The sequence below is a fragment of the Rhipicephalus microplus genome, chromosome 6, assembly GCF_043290135.1.
Source record: "Rhipicephalus microplus isolate Deutch F79 chromosome 6, USDA_Rmic, whole genome shotgun sequence".
NCBI classification, from domain to species: Eukaryota; Metazoa; Arthropoda; class Arachnida; order Ixodida; family Ixodidae; genus Rhipicephalus; species Rhipicephalus microplus.
Window position 1 is genome coordinate 67,341,290 of NC_134705.1, and position 22,727 is coordinate 67,364,016.

General features: G+C 43.3%; 1 long non-coding RNA gene across 1 annotated transcript; it reads right to left on the reverse strand.

The window, feature by feature from the left end:
- Positions 1–431: 431 nt before the first annotated feature.
- LOC142764792 (uncharacterized) lies at positions 432–14,491 on the reverse strand. The gene is made up of 2 exons (XR_012883888.1): positions 14,306–14,491; positions 432–670 (listed from the first exon to the last, which is right to left on the reverse strand). It is a non-coding gene; the product is annotated as an uncharacterized LOC142764792 (long non-coding RNA).
- Between the last annotated feature and the right edge of the window lie 8,236 nt (positions 14,492–22,727).

Genomic DNA, 22,727 nt, shown 5'->3' on the forward strand with positions numbered 1-22,727 from the left:
GAATGTTACAGTTACGCATTTCGAAAAGGTACTCAATGACTATGTGATTATGAAATGAAGAATTTCAAATATTACCACTAACATTTATCACCGGATTGCGATATTCTAATCTACTCTATTATTTCGTTTTGTTTATGAACCATTTTACCGCTAATAATGAACGAAAACTAGGCACTCTTCAATGCACTGCGTCATGAATATGTTATTCACAAATTAGTATAACGGTATAGGTAAACACTTGTCACCACAAAAAAGACTTTTTGCAGGTGATTACGACGTATGCCAGCGGGCTACCTACTAGCCATACGTATGCAAACGCGATAAATTGTGGCACTAAACAAATCACCCGCTCGCGCCATCCACGACAGAAACCCGTTTAACAGAGGCCTTTCAAGCCGGGTGAAATTACACGAATAAGCAGGCGATCCAGCCACGTTTAGTATAAACTATTTATTATCCAAAATTCGTCCTACAATTTGAGACCTCTTCTGTCTCCTCTTCATGGGATAACTGTCTGTGTCATCTCAGAAGTTCACACTTTTTCTTGGTAGTTGCCCTCCTCCTCACAATTCTTATTTCCATCGTTCTTGTTACTGTGGTATTTTCTCCATTCGTTCCGAAGACCACTACGTACACATTTGGCAGGATCCCCATTGAGCGCTTCATGTATCTATGTGTCGTGGGGATAAGCGAAAGCAATTCTTAAAATTTCCAAAAAAAGATTTGACATTAAAAAGTAATAAATAGAGAGAAAAAGAAAAATGAATTGGCTACCTATCTATATGTTTTGCTGCAATGGACTTCGAAAGACCGCAGTCTGCTGTCTGGAAGTGGATTGTGAGAACAAGTAGTGTGACGCAACCAAGGTTTTTTTTTTTAAATGTGGAGCGATAGGCAATCGATAAAATCTTGTCTACTTAGCAAAGTGCAGCCACTCTCGCTTTTTCTTTCATAGCGTCGGATTGTCAGCGCAGTGCAACAAATACTGCGGTCTTTGGAAGTGCGTATTTCAAAATTTTTAAAAGAAAAATACTATTGAATACTTACGTATTGATACTGTGCCTTAACTATGCGTATTATTTGCTTTTTTAATTTACTGGTATAATTTACATATAGATTTATTTATGACAAGTACAATATCAGCCACCAGAACAAGATCATTGTGGGTCAAGAAAGGACTTAAACTTTCGCCGGTGGCTGAACTGTTTAAAAGGCGGGCCAAGGGATAGATTAACAAACGAAAACTTTTGCGTTAAAGTACACAAAAAAGACTGCCGTTTGTAACAATGGGGCGGTTAGGATAAAAATGATGGGAACGGCAATATCGCCACTGTAGTCTCAATATTTGCAGCACTAATGTGCAGCTGTACAACATTTGTGGTGTTCGTTATATATATGGTTATTGTCGCAAGAAAAAAAAGACACTAATTTTTTTCTGCCCGTTGGTAACACGGCTAAGTGTGTTGTAGGAGGAATAAAAATAATAGATGTTCTTTCAGTGCGAACAGTAACGATCATCACGTACCGGTACGCTCTCGCTTCGTTTTCATGAACATATGCGTCGCGCTCACAGGTACACCTTATTTGTCCACCATAGATTATTAGAGCTCTGACGAGTATATTGTTTATGTGACTGAATTCAAGTAACATTTTACATTAAGTAGGAACTTCACTAAGAATACGCAACGTAACTTTTAGACAACATGTGACAAAAACCACGTAATATCACTTCATAAGCAGCCATGTAAGAGGTAAACCATATGACCAGATGGAAATAGCCGAACGGAATCGACGTGGTGCTAGTATCACCTACCCAGAATAAATGTCTGAATTCACTGCACAATTAAAAAAGCTGTGCCGTAACAAAAGTTAGGGGACCCTAAAGCTTCTCCTTTAGGAGTTAAACGCGATAGTTACATCCCGTTTCTAGTGCGTATTTCAAACACTTATTGCATGAAACCTTTGGAACTTGCTATGCACCCCATATTGTTACGTTAAGGTAATATGTGCAGAAGCATGTGTGCCTTCTGTAGTGGGGTACTGGCTTTCAACCGCGGAGCCATTATGATAACCACATAATATGATGCACATTGGCAATGAACACTTATAGCTGCAACATTGCATGTTGCATTGTAAAGCATGTATGCATGAGTCCTGTGTTTGTCACGCATGAAAGCTACTTTCACTGCATTTATAAGCAGAGAAAGTTGTTTGCACCATTTTCGCAGCACTGCAGCGAAAAGTACAGTCAGTTGGCAGTAAGCGTGCGTGTTCTCCTTTTTTTCTTCGGTTCCATGGCGCCACAGGACGAGAAATTCAAGAAATACAATTTGTCTAGGTACCAGCACACTCTGGGAACCCTGCGAAAAGGCAGTTCACCGAATGCACGAGGTTTCGTCTGCCGGGCAGGTGAGCCGCCCGTTCCGGAGAGGTCCACGAAAGATGGGCTGGTGTCTTTTCATGACATAACGAATCATTATAAACTAGAATGGAAGTCTTAGCCGCCCCCGCACGAGCGCTTTACCAAGGTGCAGGAGTGTGTCTGGAAAAACCTGCAGACGCGATCTTTTCCCAACCCTTAGCTGTTGAACAACATATACCCAAAGGAGATGAAGCCGCAGTGCAAACGGCCCCAGGCTGTGGCAACATATAATCACATACTTTGGGAATGTAGAATAGTGCCACCGCCGGTGGATATTATGCATGCCCGCTCTCTTGAGCACTGGGAGCCCGTGTTGACCAGCTCAGACCTAGTCGGCCAGAGAAGGGTTGTAGAGTGGGCCACACAGGTCGCCGTCAACTTTGGTTTGATGGCCGTCTAACACGAAAAGATCCGCAGTTGCTCTCTGACGAAATAAAGGTTTACCATCCACCATCCTCGCCTTCCGTTCGTTTTTCTACCAGCACTTTTGTGCTTGCGCTGCAACCCCTACTTATGGAACACAACGTCTGCTGGTGGTTCGAGCGTTGGACCGTTATTGCAAGCAGTACACATTTAACTGCGATGCATTTCAAAGTGAACCAAATTGCCAATCTAGCACCTACGCCCGTGTGATTTTATTATTCTTTTTTGAAATATTACTAGAAACATGTTGTAAAAGGAAGGTAAAATGGTTTGGTGAATGTGACTGCCTGGTCATGCAATAAATAAAGGGTAAAATTTGTCAATTAATTTGTGAAACCCATTCTGCTAGAGACGTGTGACAGGTACCCATATACCACAGGCCGCGGTATGCTGATGTTATCGACGGTTTATATCTACCCTTGAACCGCGAGAGCAGACATCGGTCATTGGCATTAGGAAAAACCGACGTCGGTAGCAATGAGCCGACCCATACAATGAATAAAATTCAATGTTCAAGCAGGACTTAAAGATATATGTTTTCTGTGTTGCACTCACGTGTCCAAGCGAAAACCCGCGCCAGTTCTAGACGCTGCCTTTAAAAAAAATACATCATCTCGTGCTAAAGGGAACCACGTGTAGATGTGATGCAGTGGGCGATGACGCTTACGGTGACGCCTAACGTGGACAATGACGATCATCACAGAACTGCGCAGGAGAGTAACCTGGAGAGGTACAAAGCACACATTGATGAACTGGTGTTTCCAACTAGAACATGCCAATCGCTGCTCACCAGCAGTGCGAGACAGAGCACCGAAAAGCGGACATGGACAGTCCGCTTTTCGTTCACGCACACGCAGAAAATTTCTATATTTTAACTAAGCACTGCATACATCTTCCATTGGTACTACCTTGGACGTCAAAATCCAGAGGCTGTATATGAGGAGTTGCCAGTGAAGGGTTTTGCAGCGTGAGCAATCATTTTTTTTAATCGAGAAGGCCGCTAGCAGATGCTACTTGCGTCGGCGTTAAGAGGCAAGGGAAAGGGAGCGTAGGAGAGGAGAGAGAGGCCGGTACGCGTGTCAGCAATGGTGGTGTAAGTGACGTGAGAAATAATGACAAGAGGAAAGAGTGGGGTGAGTGAGTGTAGCTTAGCAGACGCTCCCTGAGGCGGAGTTGCGAGAGTGATAGTGGGGGAGCGTAGGAGAGGAGATTAGGGGGAGAGGATGAACGTGCGCAGTGAGAGTGCTGACGCCGCACACCGGATTCAGCCCGACACAAATCTGCTTCTCATCTAAAACACAGCGGAGGCCTAATGTCAGGGTAACGCTGGCCAAAGCGTGTACTAATAATTTTTAATACTATATTGAAGGATTTCGGAGAAATTCGCTAACATAAAGCACGTATCGACTGCACAACATCGCACCAAAAAGTGGACTACGTTTCGATACTACGAATGTCTGAGTCTCTATGTGCGTGGTGATGCTGAGTCTTACCTTGCGTCACCTTTTAAGCGTCCATGTTGTCGACATTCCTGGTAGCTCAACGATAGCACAGTGTCACTACACTCCAAAAACACGTTTACCACCACATAGCGATTAGCTGAAATTTAAAATATGCTGTAGAGACAAATAACTGCCGGCTTCTTTGCATGAGCCCATTGCGCCAAGGCGTAGGATGAGTGTGTAATTTATGATATCATAGTGACACTGTACGCATTTGTTGCACAATAAATGCAGATTTCCTCGGGCGTGATGTACTTAAACTGGCTTGAAACGGCCGGCACACATATTTTCACGCGTTTCTTTAGTGAGAAACCCGCTCTTATTTAACGCCTTTGTGCAGCGTAATTCTGCAGTGATTATTGTAGTGAATAAAGTGCATTGCTAGATATTTTAAACTGACTGTATTTGAGAACCATTGACATTAGGATTGTTTTTGCTCTCTGCAGAAAGAAATACCACTGAAACAACCATTGCGCAGTTTTGAGGTAAGACGACATTCTTTTTTTTTGTGCAGACACTAAACGTGACTCGCTGCAGAATTATAATCATGATGTGACCACGCAAGCAACTCTTCACAAAGCGCTCCCGTTCTAAAAGCAGTGAGTAAAATTTTGTGGGTACGTGATCTCGCATATAAATATCGTATAAAGCCTGCTGAAAGGGCAAACGTGTGAGCTTAATGCACATTGCTTTTGAGAAAAGGCTGAAACGTCAGCGTTTAGATGACACCAGTTCTATCTGTCTAGAAATGTATGAGGACCAGTCAAAGTGGTTACAGAATTATTTGCTCACTACTTGCACTATTTGCAACGTGAACCTTGACATTTCAGTAAACTGGTACTATTTTGGGCAACCAATCGTTAGCTTTATTAGTAGAATGCAATGCTAGAAGGCCTCCAAACTTATTCATCAAAGGCGCACGCATAAAATCGCGTACCAACGAGCACGCACTCCGAGATAAAATTATCTGCTGCACATGTGACCTCGGCTTCGGAGAACGTTGCGAAATGAATCAGTGGGACTATTTTTTTAGGCGAAAACGTGAATGGCTGCAACAATTCAGTTACTTGGGCTGAGGCTGTCACAATTTCTTGGCTCTCCGAACTTCTCAATTTGGCCTAAATCACAAAATTAGGTAGTTTAGAGTAACTGAGGTTCAACGCCCGAAAACAACTTCATGATTTTCAGAGACGCTGTAGTGGAGTGCTCCAGAGCTTTTTAACACCGGAGTTCTTTAACGTGCATCTGTGCATCTAAGTCTAAGCACATGAATATCAAACATTTTTGCCTTCATATCAAATGCGGTCACCCCCACCGAGACTCAATTCCATGACCTAAGGGTCAGCAGCCGAGTGCCATATCTACTAGACCACCGCGGTGGATCGATCAGAAACTTTAGCTCCTTTTCAAATTCCGTCGTGAATTGTCAGACCACTGCTAGGCAAAAATTTATGTTTTTGTGTGGTAGCGAAGCACATTTTATTAACAGTAGGCATAGTATAGACCAGAATTATTTTCTAGCCACGCACACACCAATGTACTGTAACTGTGTAGATATGTCTCAAGAAGTAATCTTTCATTGATATTACTTTACCGTTGTGGTGCGCTTTTTTCTATCTGGTCTTAGATAAGAAACCTAAGCGCATTAAGAAATTTACTGACTATCTTTTCGAAGAGAACCATGATCGAATGCCAAGCGGCAGCGGTGTGCACACCGTCGACCCTGGTGAAAGAGGTGTCGACGCGGGGGCTGGAAGAACTAATTGGAGCGACACTCGGGGTAACCTTTACTCGAGTAAACGTTTCTTTCAAATGCAAAGACACGGAAGGTGGGTTCAGTTTTGTGTATTTTTCAACGCCGACAAAGGAGCCAAAAGCAGGTTTCCACTCGGCGTGAAGTGAGCGACGTGAGAGAGAAGTGTGTTTGAGAGTGGGCGGAGGAGCGACACCCCCTAAGTGTGCTGGGAGAAGCTGGCGACTGCTGCATGGGAGAGAGAGAGTGAAGTCGACGCGCAGCTGCGACCTGACCTACTGGGCATCATTCCAACAACTGAGGCGGGGGAAACTCGGTGGGGCGCGCTGGTAGGGAGATACGGAAGAACAGCTTTACACGGGCTAGACAGAGAGCTGCTTCGCTTCTACAACTTATTATATTAGTTGGGGATTGCGACAGCACGCGGATACAAATATAGTCTTCTAGGCAGTAACATGAACCTTGAACTCATATTGTGCATCATGTGGACCCCCGTTGGTGAGTGGTGGTATCTATCATGTTATCACGTTAGATACCTATTCATGATGTACCGTAACGTGACAAGTAGCGCTGATGGTTGAGGACCATGGCGACGGTATGACATTCCTACAATCGGGGGCACTCAGATGTTTCATGACTAAAACGTCAAAAAGCCACCCGCACTTTCACACGGGGGGAACTCGAGTAAATGCTACGTGGAGTACTCGGGGTATCGCGTGAATGTTACGCAATGAGATATGGTTTGAGATTGCTCTATTCTTCTTTCATCTTTGATATTATTTATTATTGAATTAAAGAGAAGCGTTTCCTTCAACGAGTGGTAGGACGCTGATGTGTGATCCAGTGCCAACATATACGTGGTGGCCAGTGAACGGATGTGCAGCACGACCGGTCAATTTTTACTAGCAGACACTGCTTGTGGGCGCATTGCGAGGTGAGAGGAGGAGGGGGAGCAACAGTTGAAACGAAACGCAAGCATGCGGCGCAAGTCGAGAAACGCGAGCATGCGCAGGGGAGTTTCCAATGCCTACACTGAGGCCAATTTTGGGAGTAGGTGCGACAATAGAACGCTCCGCATTCAATAGCTTTCAGGCTCCTTAACTAAGGCAGTCGAGTTAAACAACCTCTATTTTTGCTTCAACTCCAGATATCAAAGCATATTTTACTATGGTACGTAATACTCATAATGAAATCGAATGCACTTACAAAGAGGTACGAGCTGGAACTTTCGAAATTATGTTCATAAGTAAATCGAGTAAGCTACGTGAACTTGCCTTTAAGTGTTCATAGTCAGCTAATGTGCTTACCAAAAAATCAGTGTAAAATATTGTGCGCGTACAAATCACAGCCCTTTTTAGGGGAGAAGCTCCTTATAGCGGCACCCGTTCGTCCCTCGTAGTCGTAGTCGTAGTGTGTAACCAGTCTTACGTTTTGTCCTGCAAAGTGGTGCCGGTGGGAGATTTCTCCTGTGCGTCGTTTAACAATAAAACCTTCGTAGGGTGCGCGTTAACTAAAAGCCGAATTCTCCTGTCTCTCATTACCCAGTAGCAGCCATTGACATGTACATTGAGCACTATCTGACAAGAAAGGGTTGTTGCGTTATACGCAACAACCCTTTCGCAACAACGCAACAACCTTGAGAAAGGTTTAGCGAGCGTTGAGACGCAGTGCTATGAATACAGTGAAGTAGTATATGTCATGAACTCAAGGTGGTTAAAGGTAGGAAGTAGGTACGAAGCGCAAGCCTTAAGAATGTAAAAGCCCAATTCTCTTGTTTTTCATTCCCCATTAGCAGCTATTGGCATGTACATTGAGAAACATCTGACAAGAAAGGGTTGCTACGTTATAGTCGCCGTGCGTAAGCTCCTTCGTTTTAAAAAGGTTTAGCGAGCCTTGGGCCGCAGTGCCATGAATACAGTGAACTAGCATATACCATGAAGTCGAGGTGGTTAAAGGTGGGAAGTAGACACGAAGCGCAAGCCGTAAGAAAGTGTGCATGTGCCACCTCTTGTTTAGTCCTTGAAATGTCTGCTGTATGGCGGTGCTTCTATATCGGGAATATGTGATGAATAGATTCGAGATGGCGGTACTTTGGGTGTTGAAAAGATGGACGAACGGGCACACAGACACATGCATGGACGGACTCACGGACGGCTGCATCGACGGATGGATGCATGGACGGACTGAGGGGCAGATGCATGAACGAACGCAGGGACGGACGCAGAGAAGGACGTGCGGATGCACGAACAGATGCACGCATGGACGGGCGAATGGATGCACGGACGGTGACCCAGACGGACGCATGGACGGACGGAAGCAAGAACGAATGGACAGACGCATGCTTCACTCCACCCTTCATCATTCCCTCCGTGGATATGCTGCCATTTTTTTCACACGTTCTCTGCGCCAATAATTAGTGTTTCATTCAGGCACATGAAAACGTTTTTACTATACAGATAATCTGAACGATAGTAAGATTTGTTAATAAAATCTGGTATTTAAGTTGGCCTCTAAAGATTTCATTTGACTATATAAATAAGCCAGAGGGTGCAGAAAAGCTAGGGGATGAAACCAATACGTCTAACAACAACATGGATTTCCTCTTTCTCATAAGCAAGGTTTTGTACTAAAGGTGCCGATGACCATTGAAAAGCTCCCCTTTCATTTTCTTCATTTTTTTAAATATACCTGCGAGATAATTGTGATGGTTTTATGCAGCATCTTTCTATTTGTGAGGAAGAACAGTGATTCCAGATGGAGTGCTGTATTCACACAAGTAAAAAAAAACAGCCGCGTAAAAGCATCAGCACGCTTTATTTCTTAGCGATAATGAAATTGGAATGAACATTTGGAAATGTTTTATGATGCACTATTTCTTAAAAGCTGCTATGATGCATTATACAGAAGTATGAACTTTCGCAATACTCGGAATCACAATATTCAAGAGCTCGAGCTCTGCTAAAATTTTAATGTGGCTGTCGTTTTTAGGCGACACGGCTTGCTCCTTATATTGCACTGAAGACATAGTTGCAAATTTCAATATGTACATCGGCCCCACAATCTGTCTGCATTTTTCAAAGCTTCTTTTTGTCTTGAAGCACTAATATGCTTTGCGAAGTTCATGACTGATTGTACAAATGTCCTTCGTACTTCTGCAACACATGAAGTATATCATTTCAACTGCCCTAATCATTGACTATTTTACTATATTCATGATAGTCCCCAATGTCCACGCCAAGTACGGTGCCACTTTTGGCCTCTGGCATGTGATGCAGTATTTCAAGCACATATTTCAAGCTGAAGCAGAAGAGCCGCAAAAAAGCAGGATTGCTGTTTGTGTTATTGCGCCTGGATACACTATGTCTTGTTAAGCTGCGTCATTTCTGTGTCCTATAAACCTTCAATGAATTCAACAGATTTTCGTAGAGTGCGTGTTAATTAGAAATACAGTTCTAAATATTCAGTAGAAGCTGCCACTTATTGTGGAGTTTCGAAGATTTATAAAGTACACGCAAGTACGCACACACATGGACACACACACACATACGCACGCACGCACACACCCATGCACGCACATAGACGCATTTGTGTGTGCAGAATTAACCATATAGTTTTGTCGTGAACTGTATGGCAAGTTCCATGCTATCAGCAGACCTACAGACTTTCGTATGAGAAATGCACGCCTCATATTAAAACAACGTTCTTTAAACAATAACATAGAACCGTGATGAGGGCCTCAATTTCAGGGACCATAACAAACTTGACAGTGTAAGCCCCGGAGTGACGTGCCCTGATGAATATCACACCGCTTGCAAGCGTATTCTTACGCTACGTGAACGACTGTTTCTTCGTTGTTTCTAACTCGGCTTTGAGCGTTTCCCTTTTGCAATTTAAAAGCAAAGAACTAGCTGTGAAGTTCTCGATAGTGAAGGAAGTTGATGGTCATTTGACAATTTTGGCTGCGGTCGTAAAATGCGACGGCAGTATATCGTCATTTTGCACCTTCAATAAGGAAACACACACCAGCACGTCCCATAGCTTCAGCTCTGCGTATGTCATGGGTCACAAGAAGTCGGCAGTCACTTCAATCGTGCGCCTTGCGGAGAAACTTCCTCCACCCTGGCGGACCAAGCGGCCTACTTAGGCCCCGCCACGCCTTGAACTCCTATCTTCGGGCTACTCAAGTTCGGTTAGTCAAGCCGTTGACGAGAGCCTAGCTCATCCAATACCGAACACTTCCAAGCCACTCATGAGAAGGAAAAGAGAAAAAAATGTTCTTGTGCTGTACGTCACCACCGTAAAAGAAAGCTTGTCCCGAATCATCCATGTGTGTAAGGCCGACAATGTTCATGTGCCTAGGCGCAAGCTCAGACAAGCTGTGTGGACGGCGAATAAAAAACTCGAAAAGTAGTAGTTCTCGAGCATTGTAAGCAGAATTCTTCGCACCGATTGTAACAAAGTCTACATCCGTGAAACATGCAGCTTTAGGTATATATTACGCTAAATCCAAGCGGGTATAAGGCAGGCAACTTAGAATGTCCCCAATATACACTCAATTCTTTCGTCACCAAATCAAGTTCCTAAAAACCAAGCCCTTAAAAAACGTTCAATTTTGTGAACGGATGGAGAGTATTGAATATCGGATGTGAGTTGAGGTTAAAAATACGCAGGGCGCCAAAGCAGAAAATTTTCCGTCTGTGCCAAAGCATAGCAAGGTTAACCCTATTTTAAAGGCGAAGCATTTCTTAGCGAACTTCGTCGACTTTGAATCTATCTATCTATCTATCTATCTATCTATCTATCTATCTATCTATCTATCTATCTATCTATCTATCTATCTATCTATCTATCTATCTATCTATCTATCTATCTATCTATCTATCTATCTATCTATCTATCTATCTATCTATCTATCTATCTATCTATCTAGCTGACGACTACTACTTTTAGATCTCCAGGCCGTTTCGATAATGGTATTGTTACGAAACTTTGTATGGCATAACATGACAGTATGAAGAGCATATTCTACTAGTCATAACACGAAAGTCATGACAAGTATGTCGTGACTGTCACAATGCAGCTCTTGCGGTGGTTTCGTACCTAGGCATGTTGCGAAACTGTTATGGTATGTCAAGATTGCATGGCGAACACAAATGACAGACCCTAACATGAAACTCATGACATGCATGTCAAGTAACAACATGACTACAAGTCCGGCTCGTGATGCGCTGGCGGCCGTTTCGCTAGCTTCACTTACACCAAATTCGGTATTACGGGACGTGAATGGGTGACGAAGATATAATACTGGTGCAAACATGATGAACATGGCATGCATGTGATGTAACAACATGACTACATGCTACGCTCATGATGCACTCGCGGCCATTTCGCTACTAGCGTCACATATGCCAAATTTGGTGTAACAGTACGTGAATAAATGACGAAGGTATCTGACTGCTGCGAATATGATAATCATGAGATGCGTGTCGTCTGACAACATGACTGCATGCCACACTCATGATGCGCTGGCGGCCATTTCGCTAGCTTCACTTGTACCAAAATCGGTATTATGGGACGAAATATATGACTGGTGCAAACATGATAATCCTGACACGCGTGTCATGTAAGAACATGAGAACATACCACGCTCACACCGTGCTCTCATCCATCTCGCTAGCTCGACCTATACTAAATTTGGTATCACGTGACGTGAATAGATAACGAAGGAATACGAGACATCCAAACATGATAAACATGACACAGAAGACAGGTACGGCATCACTTACTTTCGCCTCGTATCGTTGTGCTGATTTGAAGCACAACGATACGATTCAGCGATTCAGCGAGTGGGATATGAAATCTCATTTTATATCCTACTCGCATCACTTCAGACACCTGTGCATGCTTGGAGCATGTCCTATGCAACTTCAAACCTGTCAGTTCCCTTTCAGGAACATACGACTTTCCTGTAGCTGACCACTTGCCAATAGCATTCCTATATCGCCTCGGCAACAACCACATAACCAGCAATAATTTTCATGGCTAAACTACACGGCTTGATTACGACAGGGTTTCGCAGCTGCTCTCTGCAGCCAATTTTGAGGACCTTAACGGTATGGATGTTAGCGAACATTGTCGGACCCTAGTCGAACGGATAAAGTCGATTATCAAGGACAGCAGTAAAGAAATAAAAGAAACGTACCATACGCATCCAATATGTCCATGGATGACAGCTAACGTACTAAATGCTATAAAAACGCGCGATTTCTGGTACACCAAAATGAAACAAAACAGAGGGAACTCTTATTACAAAAACCAGTTTAGAATATATAGAAACAAAGCAGTTGCAGCTATGCGTAAACAGAAGCGACTCTACTACAAGAAACAAGTAACTTCAACTTCCAATGACTGAGGCAAACTTTGGAAAGTTATTGACTCTATTATACAGCCAACTCCATCAAAAACAGTCCTTCCTGAAATGCCAAAAATGCAGAATCTTGCAAATCAGTTCAACGAGCACTTCTGTTCTGTCGGTTCAAACCTGCATAGTGGCCTAAGTTCACCAAAAGAACCTTCTTTACCTCCTTGGCATGGACCGTCATTTGGTTACATCGACATAACTGAAACAGAGGTTATAGCAACTGCTAAAAATTTGAATTCAGGGAAGGCTAAAGGCATTGATGGCATACCTATTTCGGTCCTTACAAAAAATATAGAAATCCTAGCTCCAACCTTATTATTCCTCTTTAATAAAGCGTTCCATACGAGTATATCGCCTAAAATTCTAAAAATAGCTAAAGTAACCCCAATTTATAAAACTGGAAACCAAAATGAACTCAACAATTACAGACCTATATCCGTCTTAAGCTGCATTAATACGTTGTTCGAGAAGTTATTAGCGATGCGAGTAAAAAGTTTCCTGCATAAAAACGGTATTCTATCGCCGGACCAACATGGCTTTCAGAATACCAAATCAACTCTATCTGCAGTACTTTCCGTGACAGATGTAATTAATGAGGCCCTCAACAACAACCAATTTGCTATAGGTGTGTTTCTAGACATTAGAAAAGCGTTTGATACAGTTCATCTTGAAATAGTAAGCCAAAAGCTTGAGCGATACGGATTCAGAGGCCAGTCCCTCCAGTTTTTTAAAAGTTATCTAAATGGGCGATACCAAAGGGTAGTTGCAGTTATTGACGAGCATGTTTCCAGTTTAAGACCAGTAGATGCGGGAGTACCACAGGGCTTCGTTCTCGGACCCATTCTTTTTACGTTATATATTAACGATTTAACCAATTCTCTTTCTAGGGTAAGTGCTGTAATGTACGCGGATGACACAGCGCTAGTTTTCACCACCCCGTCACTTCATACTGCGGCACATATTTTAAACGACGAACTTTTAAAAATCAGCGAGTGGTTCACAACAAATAGGCTTACTTTAAACACCGATAAAACCAAATATATAGTTTTTAAATCCCCTTGCAAGCCTGTAGACTTCACTATGGGCAAGCTGAAAGTCAATGATAAAGAAATAGAAAAAGTCGGTAGGATCTCATATTTAGGCGTAATGCTGGACGATGCGTTAAACTGGAAGCCCCATTTAGACACACTGGGGAAGAAACTTTCCTCTGTCTGTTTTACCCTGACCAAAGCTCGACAGCATTTTGAAACTAATATCTTGCGCACCATCTACTTCTCTCTGTTCCAATCTCAGATAACATATTGCATCGAGTGTTGGGGATTCACCTATCACACATACATCAAGCACATAATATTCCTACAAAAGAGAGCCTTGAGAATAATAAACCATGTTCCCCCTCGTACACCCTCTCAGCCTCTAGTTTCCAAAACCGCAATAATGCCCATGCTTACGCTACGAGATTACCGTATAACTCTCTTGGTATATAAAATAATTTGTAACAACTTCCCCTTTCTTAGAACTATTTTCCAAACACCAGGTAAAACTAGTCGCTCTGCCTCCGAAGGCAAATTTTTAATCCCTCTCTCTCATAACACATACGAACAACGCCGTCTCAAGTACGCCGGGGTTAAAGTTTGGAATGATCTCCCGTCATCCGTTTTACAATCAACCAGGGTACATCAGGCTTTAAAAGACTTTTTCTTGCATCACACAACATCCAACTTATCGAAGAACAAAAAGTAGGGAAAAAAATAAAAATTGAAAATAACATCAACTTATAATACCTTGTACATGTGTTTCCTACTGCTGCTGTTTTGGGGACGACGATAAAATTTGCAGCCTCTACCACTGACGATGTACTGCAGTCCTGACGTGTGGTCTTCTGTATGTGTGTTATTGCAATGAGAACTATACACAGCTGTCTTATTCATAGTTTTTGTATAAACCGAGCGTTTGTTTTTAGCACTGTAATTTATCTTGAATATGCCTTTCCTATTCATACACATGCTTTTTATGGAATATTTTTTGAACACCTGCATATACTACATTTCCCCCCCATACTTGTGGTTGTACATACATAGCCCCTGATTCATTTGTATTATGTTTTTAATGGATCCATTACTAGCCAATAGGCTAAGGATCCAGACATTCATGCATGTATTTGGTGAAAATGAAGAAGAGACAATAAACAATCTTGAATCTTGAATCTTGAAGTGACATATCAACACTTCTCATTCGTGCTTCGCATATGATCGATTTCCACTGTACGTGGGATCTGCCAATTGTTAATCTCTTCACCCCACCTAACTTTCTGCAATGCTTTCTTGCAATTGCCTTCTCTGGGAATCCAGTCACTTCCCCTAAATGGCCAACAATTTTCCGGCCTACGTGCTACATGCCCGGCCCATGTCTATTTCTTCTTCTTGATTTCAACTATGATGTTATAAACCCCGGTTTGTTCTCTGACCCACTCTGCTCACTTCTTGCCTTTTAAGCTTACACCTATCATTTTCCTTTCCATCTATCGCTGAGTCGTCCTCAGATTAAGCTAAACTTTCTTTGTATGCCACCAGGTTTTTGCTTCGTAGCTAAGTACTGTCAAGATGCAGTTGTTATATACCTTACTTTTGAAGGTTAGGGGCAGCTTATCATTCATACTTTGAGAATGCTTGCCGAATGCGATCCACCACATCTCCATTCTCCTAGTCATTTCACCCTCATGGTTTGGCTCCTTGGTTACTACTTGTCGTACGTATGCATGTTCTTTTTCAACTTCAAGCTGTCTCCACCTATTACATAGTGCTGTTTTAGGAGTATATTGTTGCACATCACTTCAATTTTTTGCATAATAATTTTCAGGCCCACTCTACTGCGTTCCGTGTCCAGTTTAGTAATCATGAGATGCAATTTATCCCCTCAGTTACTCATCTAGCTAATGTCATCACCAAATCGCCGGTTACTGAGGTGCTCTCTATTAACTCATATCCGTAACTCTTCCCAATCTAAGGCTCTTAGAACCTCCTGTAAACACGCTTTGAATAGCATCTGAGGGATCGTGTATATCTGCCTTACATCCGTATTTATTTGTATTGCAATAAACAAGTATCACATTGAAGAACGGAGTTGGGGGAGAAACTGCATTAACAAAAAACACGCAAGAGCTCACAACTATATTCTCGCGTTTATAACTATGACTTCAATGTGACATTGAGCAACGCTGCTGTCGGCTGTCTGCTCCACTCCTGCTAGACTTTATGAGGACGCACTCGTCAGCAATGTGCAATTCGATGACTCATTGCAATAGCGTGCATAAGTAAGGCGTTATTCAAGCATTCCCGTGCCCATTAACCACTGTTGTAATGAAATTGTGACAAGTCCCAATGACGGCAGCCCGTGATGAGGTATTATTCAGACAATCCTTTATCTGCGGCGTTTTTATTGACGGCCGTAAAGTTCATTCTTTCGTGGAGCTCATATTAGACACTGTTAGTATGTTCTGCCTTTCCTATATGTCGCAGTGTTTCTCCCATTTGTGTTTCGGGCATGGAGGTCTTTCAGTTCGAACGTCATTTGTCGCTTTTTATTCACAAGTCAGTTTTTTTAAGCCATTTGTAAAGCACAAGCAAACACGCAATAGAGAACTACAATTTTAAACCCAAGAAAAGCGAAGAACCAATACCTATATCTAAAAAAAATCTAGTTGGGCTAAGAATTACTTTTGCTAACGTACCTGACCATGGCGATAAATACCCTGCTCTTTTTGAACGTAGTGCATGCTATTCAATTTGTAATAATTCACGTGTGCTAGACTATTTCACTGAGTTCTTACAACAATTGAATATCACTGACGATGCGGCTGCGAACCATTACTTGAGATCGCTGGACGCAACAGTGTCTAATGAGAAGGAATGCGTATAACCTGTAAAACAACATGCTGCAGCTAGCCATTTTCCCTTGTTTCTGCAGACTGGTAAAACGAGAAACCAAAAATCAACATTGGACGCGTTTGACCGTATCTTTATAGTGTAGATCGCTTTGAGGCTATCCGTGACAAGCCGTCGTTTTTATTCTCACTCTAACTCGCAAAAAGGGTGAAAAGGGAGGGCTATATTTCGAGTAATTATCTAAATACATCAAACGAAGGCTGCACCATGGCGTCCCAAATGACGTGAAAGTAATGCATTGAAAATAAGTCTCGAAAAATCACCTGGAAAAGCATAGTATTGCCATTAGGTTGTCACTCCAGTGACAAAATACGCCCTTAATAACATCAAGTATTCCTCTGAATGCGCTCAATCTGCCATTTAAGTAGAGTTGGCGAATACAAAATAGGCCTTCAGAAGTTTGCGCTACCTGCAATTCCTGTGCAGGTACCACGCGGTGTTACAGTGATCCCTCTTTGCGGCATGTTTCAATTGCCAACAATAATTTGCAGCCAGTGTGATGTTGACACAAGCCGCATGGAGTAGAAAACTGTAAAAACTTCAAGTTTTGTTTTCTGGCCTCAGTAAGCCGTCAAAACTACCCTAGATATCGTTTTTAGAATAATCTAAAAGTCATATAATTGAGAATCCTCCATTTTGTGCTTTTATTACTGTTGTTTTTCTCACTTTTTTTGCCTTATATTTCACCAAGTTCTGTGCGCATCACCATTGTGTTGAGGACATCAATAGATCAAACGACATCATGGTATTATTGGGGCAGGACATCAGTCAGTATATAGTCTCGTTACGCAAAACATTACTAACTGTGATCTATTTATTATGAGATCAACAATCTGCAACGAATAATGTTCTTTCAAGATACCATCTCATTCTAAGTGATCTTGGTCTACCAACGTAAAGTAACAATTTTAGTGAATGTATTTATTATCCATTTGCGTTATAGTTGCACCCCTACAGTTCAAGCATAGGTGCCTGCAGACAAAGTTGTGCGAGTGCTTCAAGAGCTTGTGTGGGTGGTGTGGTCAAAATCGTACGATGTGTCGCAGTCGATCTACGTTCACAACAATGAGGAGCAACAGCCACGATGGCGTCTTCGATTGCGCACACGGCGCTGACATGAATGTCGACTGGAAGCAGTGCGCTGGTCGTTCTGGTACTCACGTCTGTGGCGGCACAGCTCCGCCTACAGGAATTTGTGTGCGTGTGCTTTTTTGTGGTCGACGTACATTCACGAGAGGTCAAGTTGATGGACGCGGAAACATCGGTCCCGAACAACCGTGCCGTGTGCACTACGCTTGGTGAAAGGCATAGCAAGTGGGGGGCCAACGCGCCGGGTAGAAGTAAAGTACGCTTGCGGCTTGTCGTAGGTATGCTGTATTCCTGTTAGATGCATGCGGATTCGTGTTCCGCATCAGGAACGCGGGGGTAGACATGTTGTAACTCATGATGTGTAGATCATGAAAATGGGTCAGTCGGATATGGAAGTTGACATGGACTTTCGCCTAAAACAACTGTTGAAGTGCACCTGGACTCCTGCAATCACCTTCGGGAGTCGGCACATGAGAGCTTTTGTTCAGGTCAGTATAGTTGATCACTGCCTTTATGGCAGGCGCGGCATCGTCTTCAGGAGCGATCGTCATAGTCGGAGCGTTTTGGAGGTTCACACATCACCTAATTTTGCTGACGATCGACCTCACTCACCGGCGAAGAGTCGGTCTTTCCTCAGAGAGAGTGACTGAGCGTGACATGACCATTGTGATCACAAGTAATTTAATGACTGACTCGAAGGCGAGCACGCGCAGGCCCGTGGCAGGTGAACTTGCCTCTCGGAAGAGTGAGCGTCTCGATCTTCTTCATTGCGACGCCAGTGCTGCTGCCACTACAATAAATGGCCAGAGTACGGCCGCTGTAAATAAACGATGCCCATTTGTTCCTCCATATGATATTTAAGGACACACCAAATGATATGAATGCCCATCTGCGTCGCATGCATGATAGTAGTACCGCACGCGATGGTAACAGCTAGTACTTATTTATTACAGCAAATGGTCGTTAGATCAGCGCCTGTCGTGTGTCGTTCTTTTTGTGTTGTCATCTTTTTGCCCTGCTATCATCATGATCACAGGCGTCGAAGACAGAATGTTCAAGAGCATTACCGCTCTCCCTCCACGTTCAGTGCAAAGGAACAATCTGCATCTATCACAAATCAATTTTATAGTACATTAGTGACAAGGTAACTACAGGCAAAAAGACTAGCTTCACCAAGAATGATTTCTAAAAATTTCATAAGAGAAATTGAATGCACTGCTCACGACTGTCCTTGCTGCTCCCACAAAAATAGCTTGAGGTCACTTGATCACTTTATCTGGAATTCAATTCTCGTCTTACTCTCCCTTTTTTTGTCCGGTTTGTGTTTCTTTGCTACCTGTCCTGGTATTTGTTAACCCTTGTTTGGGTAGCCAACCAGCACTACCACTACTTCATATCCGAGCTTTCCGCTGCAGACTTTCTCTCTGGCATATTTTCCAATGTATGCTACAATTTCTACTCAAACTGCGCAATTGCCGATAAATTATTCACCTCGAAGAAAACACTAGCGCGTTCGATTAGAACTGATGACCGAAGCTCTTTAGATATGGGCCAAAAACGGCTATGCGCGTCATCTCGCTACTGGCTTTCATGAAGGTGGTAGGGTCGGAAGCGGGGAGGGCATTGGGTGTTTAGCGGGTGGGGAAAGCATCTGCTGCACTCGGTGGCGTGAACGACTGAGTGAGTGAATGTCTAGCCCGCGAAGTGCAGTGCGAGCCAGCCCTGGCTACAAACCAACCTTCGGTCGCAGTGAAACCCCGAAAATGTCCCTGGTATGAAGACGACCAAATGAAGCGATTGTTGCTCGCGTTCGCTGGTTTTAGGGGTAAAAACAGGGACAAAAAAAATTCCGCCATATCCACGAAGTGAATGATGATGAGTGGGCGAAGCTCCGGAGGTAAACCTGGTAAACCATGAATCCTCTGTACATTTTGCCCACTCGATTTTATTACATCGCTCCCCCTAGCGTACGTCGCCGCACTAAATCGAACGATTGCCTTCAACCAATGACACGCGCCATATGTGACATCATTCCTATTTTATAAGATCTCGCGTCTTTCATCAACTACAAGTACCGCTTTCTAGTTTATAACATCTTGCATCTTTTCATCATCAGCTACAAGTACCACCATCTAGTAAACACTACAAGAACTAAACGAGAGGTGGCTACATACAGGAGACGGTACCGCCATCTAGTGAACACTGCAAGAACTAAACTAGAGGTGGCTACATACAGGGGACGGTACCGCCATCTAGTGAACACTGCAAGAACTAAACTAGAGGTGGCTACATACAGGCTACAGGGGACGCACAGCCCACGCCCTAAGGAGCTTCGCCCCTAATAAAAAATGAGAAAGCGGTAGGTGCGCAGGGGGTTGCGTTGGCTATGCGGGGGGGGGGGGGGGCTTCGACGGTGGTGATGAAGGGAATCGTGCGAAGAAGCTTCGCTCCTAGAGAATAGTTAACTTCAACTGCCTGACCATCTTTTACATATTCTTGCTATACATAGCCTAAGAATATAGATTGTCATCTAACAAATATGCGAAACATACATCTACAAAGAACAGGAGAAGTTTCCATAACGCTGAAACTGTACGTATTCACATTTTAAAATGTTGCGTGGTACCTAAATTAAGTGGTTTCAGTAAACACAATACTTTAGGCGAATTCATACGCGTGGGCCACAGTGCCATTTTACGTCCTCTACCACACCCTAGCTGGTGGCGAAATAATAATGCGCTAAATCAGAACATGCTCACGTCGATAGCCAAAGGAAGCCAGTGACAAAGAAAGAAGGTGGTGACATCTTTCACTCTGCAGAAAGACCTTGAATGAAAACTGATGCCTCAACCAACTCGAACAAAATTGCACTATCATCGAAAAATATTGTGTTCAAGACAAAAAAGGCAACTTGCTCGAAGACTAATACCGGTGTCACACGGGCCCTTTTAATCGCGATCAGGGTGATCCGTATTAACCATGACCCGGATTATGTGCTGCTACACGGTCACTTTTCATCGCAATCTTGCATGAAGATCGCAATTTTGCTGTGCTATGCGCCCCTGATCTGCTTCTTGAAAATAAAAAAAATAAAGACTTGAGCCTAAGTAAAAACAAACTATTTTACAAAAATCTCCACAGAAAATAAATTTCGAAATATTTAGGATGAATGAATATCTGAAACACTGCATACATTAAGATTTATATTGTTACACGACATCGGCAACAAGAGAGTGTTAGGTAGACAATGAAGATGATCAATGCAATCGCACTCATGAGGTTGTTACTGCTGTTCCTGCATCTTGGCGGCCGCTGTCTTTGATTCTGTCTGTATACTTTGTAAATATGTTTATTTCATTGATACTCTATCTAACCCCTGTCACATTTGGTGGAGGGGCTGGGTGCAACGTAATATAACGGAGCTCTGGAGTGGCCGATATTAAGATTTTTCCACCATGGCAGACCAGGAACCCGCTACCACCGGGGCGAACACAGCAACATTTGTTGTCCTTCTGCGGCTAAAAGATTCTGGCACGTTCTGTGGCACTGTTGATGTCGGCATTAAAGAATGGTTGCCGTTGTACGAGCGTGCATGTAAGAATTACTGCTGGGATGAAACTCGTAAGTTGGCTAACATTTTATTCTACTTGAAAGGAACAGCAAAAGTGCTGTTCGAGAACCACAAAGAAGAAATTAGAAGATTGGATGCGTGCAAGGAAATGATGCACGCCCCTTTCAGAGATCGGTGGGTAGAAAGGCAGCGGCCAAGAAAGAGTTGGCATCTTGAGCGCAAACCTCAGCAGAGTCCTTCGTGACTTACATACAGGACGTGCTCGCCTTTTGCCGAAAAGCAGACAGTGGCATGGAAGCAACCAAGAAAGCAGCACACATCGTGAAAGTTACTGCAGGTAATGCGTTAAACATTCTCATGTTCAAGGAATGCAGCACGGTGGATGTCATCAAAGAAGTGGCAGCGTTCTGAGGCCAGAAAAAGTCAGCGCATGGCCCACAATTTCACTCGACTTCCCAATGCAGCAGCAACTTGGTCGTGCGAAGACGGGCCTGCACCACAGATGCCGTTAACTGCATAGAACGTAACCAAGATAATCAGACGTCAAGTTGTCTCCTGTCTCCTGTCTGTTTCCTGCATCCACGTGCCGCCATGCCTGTGACTCTAGCCCTCAGATGATGCCACTGGTACAAGTCACCTCATAAGAAACCTGCACTGCCGATCGTGCCAAATAATCAGCGCTCGTCTAATTGTCTAATTGGTACGAGAGGCGCTGTTGTAGTCACTTTTGAAAAAAGAAAGCTTCCGTACAAATTGAGGCTCAAGTCTTCTACTATAAGAGTTTACCCTTTAGAATCACAGGTGTATGCTTGTAAGACGTACCACAAATTAGTCCACAAGAAACAGCACTGTCTCAATCTCAAGAACCCGCGTTGTACCGTGTGTAATAAAAAGCAACATGACAGCAATGATGCCTGTTAAACAAGGTACCGAAATGCCGTAACCATGGTGGTCAGCACTTCGAAAGTACGCGAGACTGCCGATAACGTGTAAAAATCAACCTACAGCTTCTCACGTAGTTTACGAACCGTCAGCGCAACCAGCAGACCTTGAAATTAAAGTGGCATGGTCAGGAGTGCCCTAAAAAAGCTATCTTAAGGCACAGTTGTTACACTGTACCACGCGATGCCCCATCAACCGGATATGCACCTGGGCATTTTGACCACGATAAACAAACCTTTGCTAATGTTTTCAAGACCCTAGCAGTCTTTTCGTGCTTAAAACGATCTGTGCTTAAATTGCAGAGCAGACTTCACCAGCTGCCACGTTACCAAAAAAGAGAACACGTGTTAAAATTCCACCGCCATCGTCAATCCCACTCAAATGTTGGTGCTACCGAACAGATGTACAATAAGCAACAGGCATCTCAATCGACGCTTGAGCCGCAGCCCGATTACGAAGCACTCTTCTTCGCTCGTCTCATGCGATTGGAGCACAACATTATGGTGAAAGTGCAGACTATGATTGAGAGATCTATCTAAAGATGCATTAGCACAGTCATGGAGAGTTTTACGCTCAATAGAGCGCTCTGTTTTGGAGGTGTCACCACTACCTCGATAGTACTGTTGCAGACTTTACTGTCTGCTCCAACAGTACCGACGC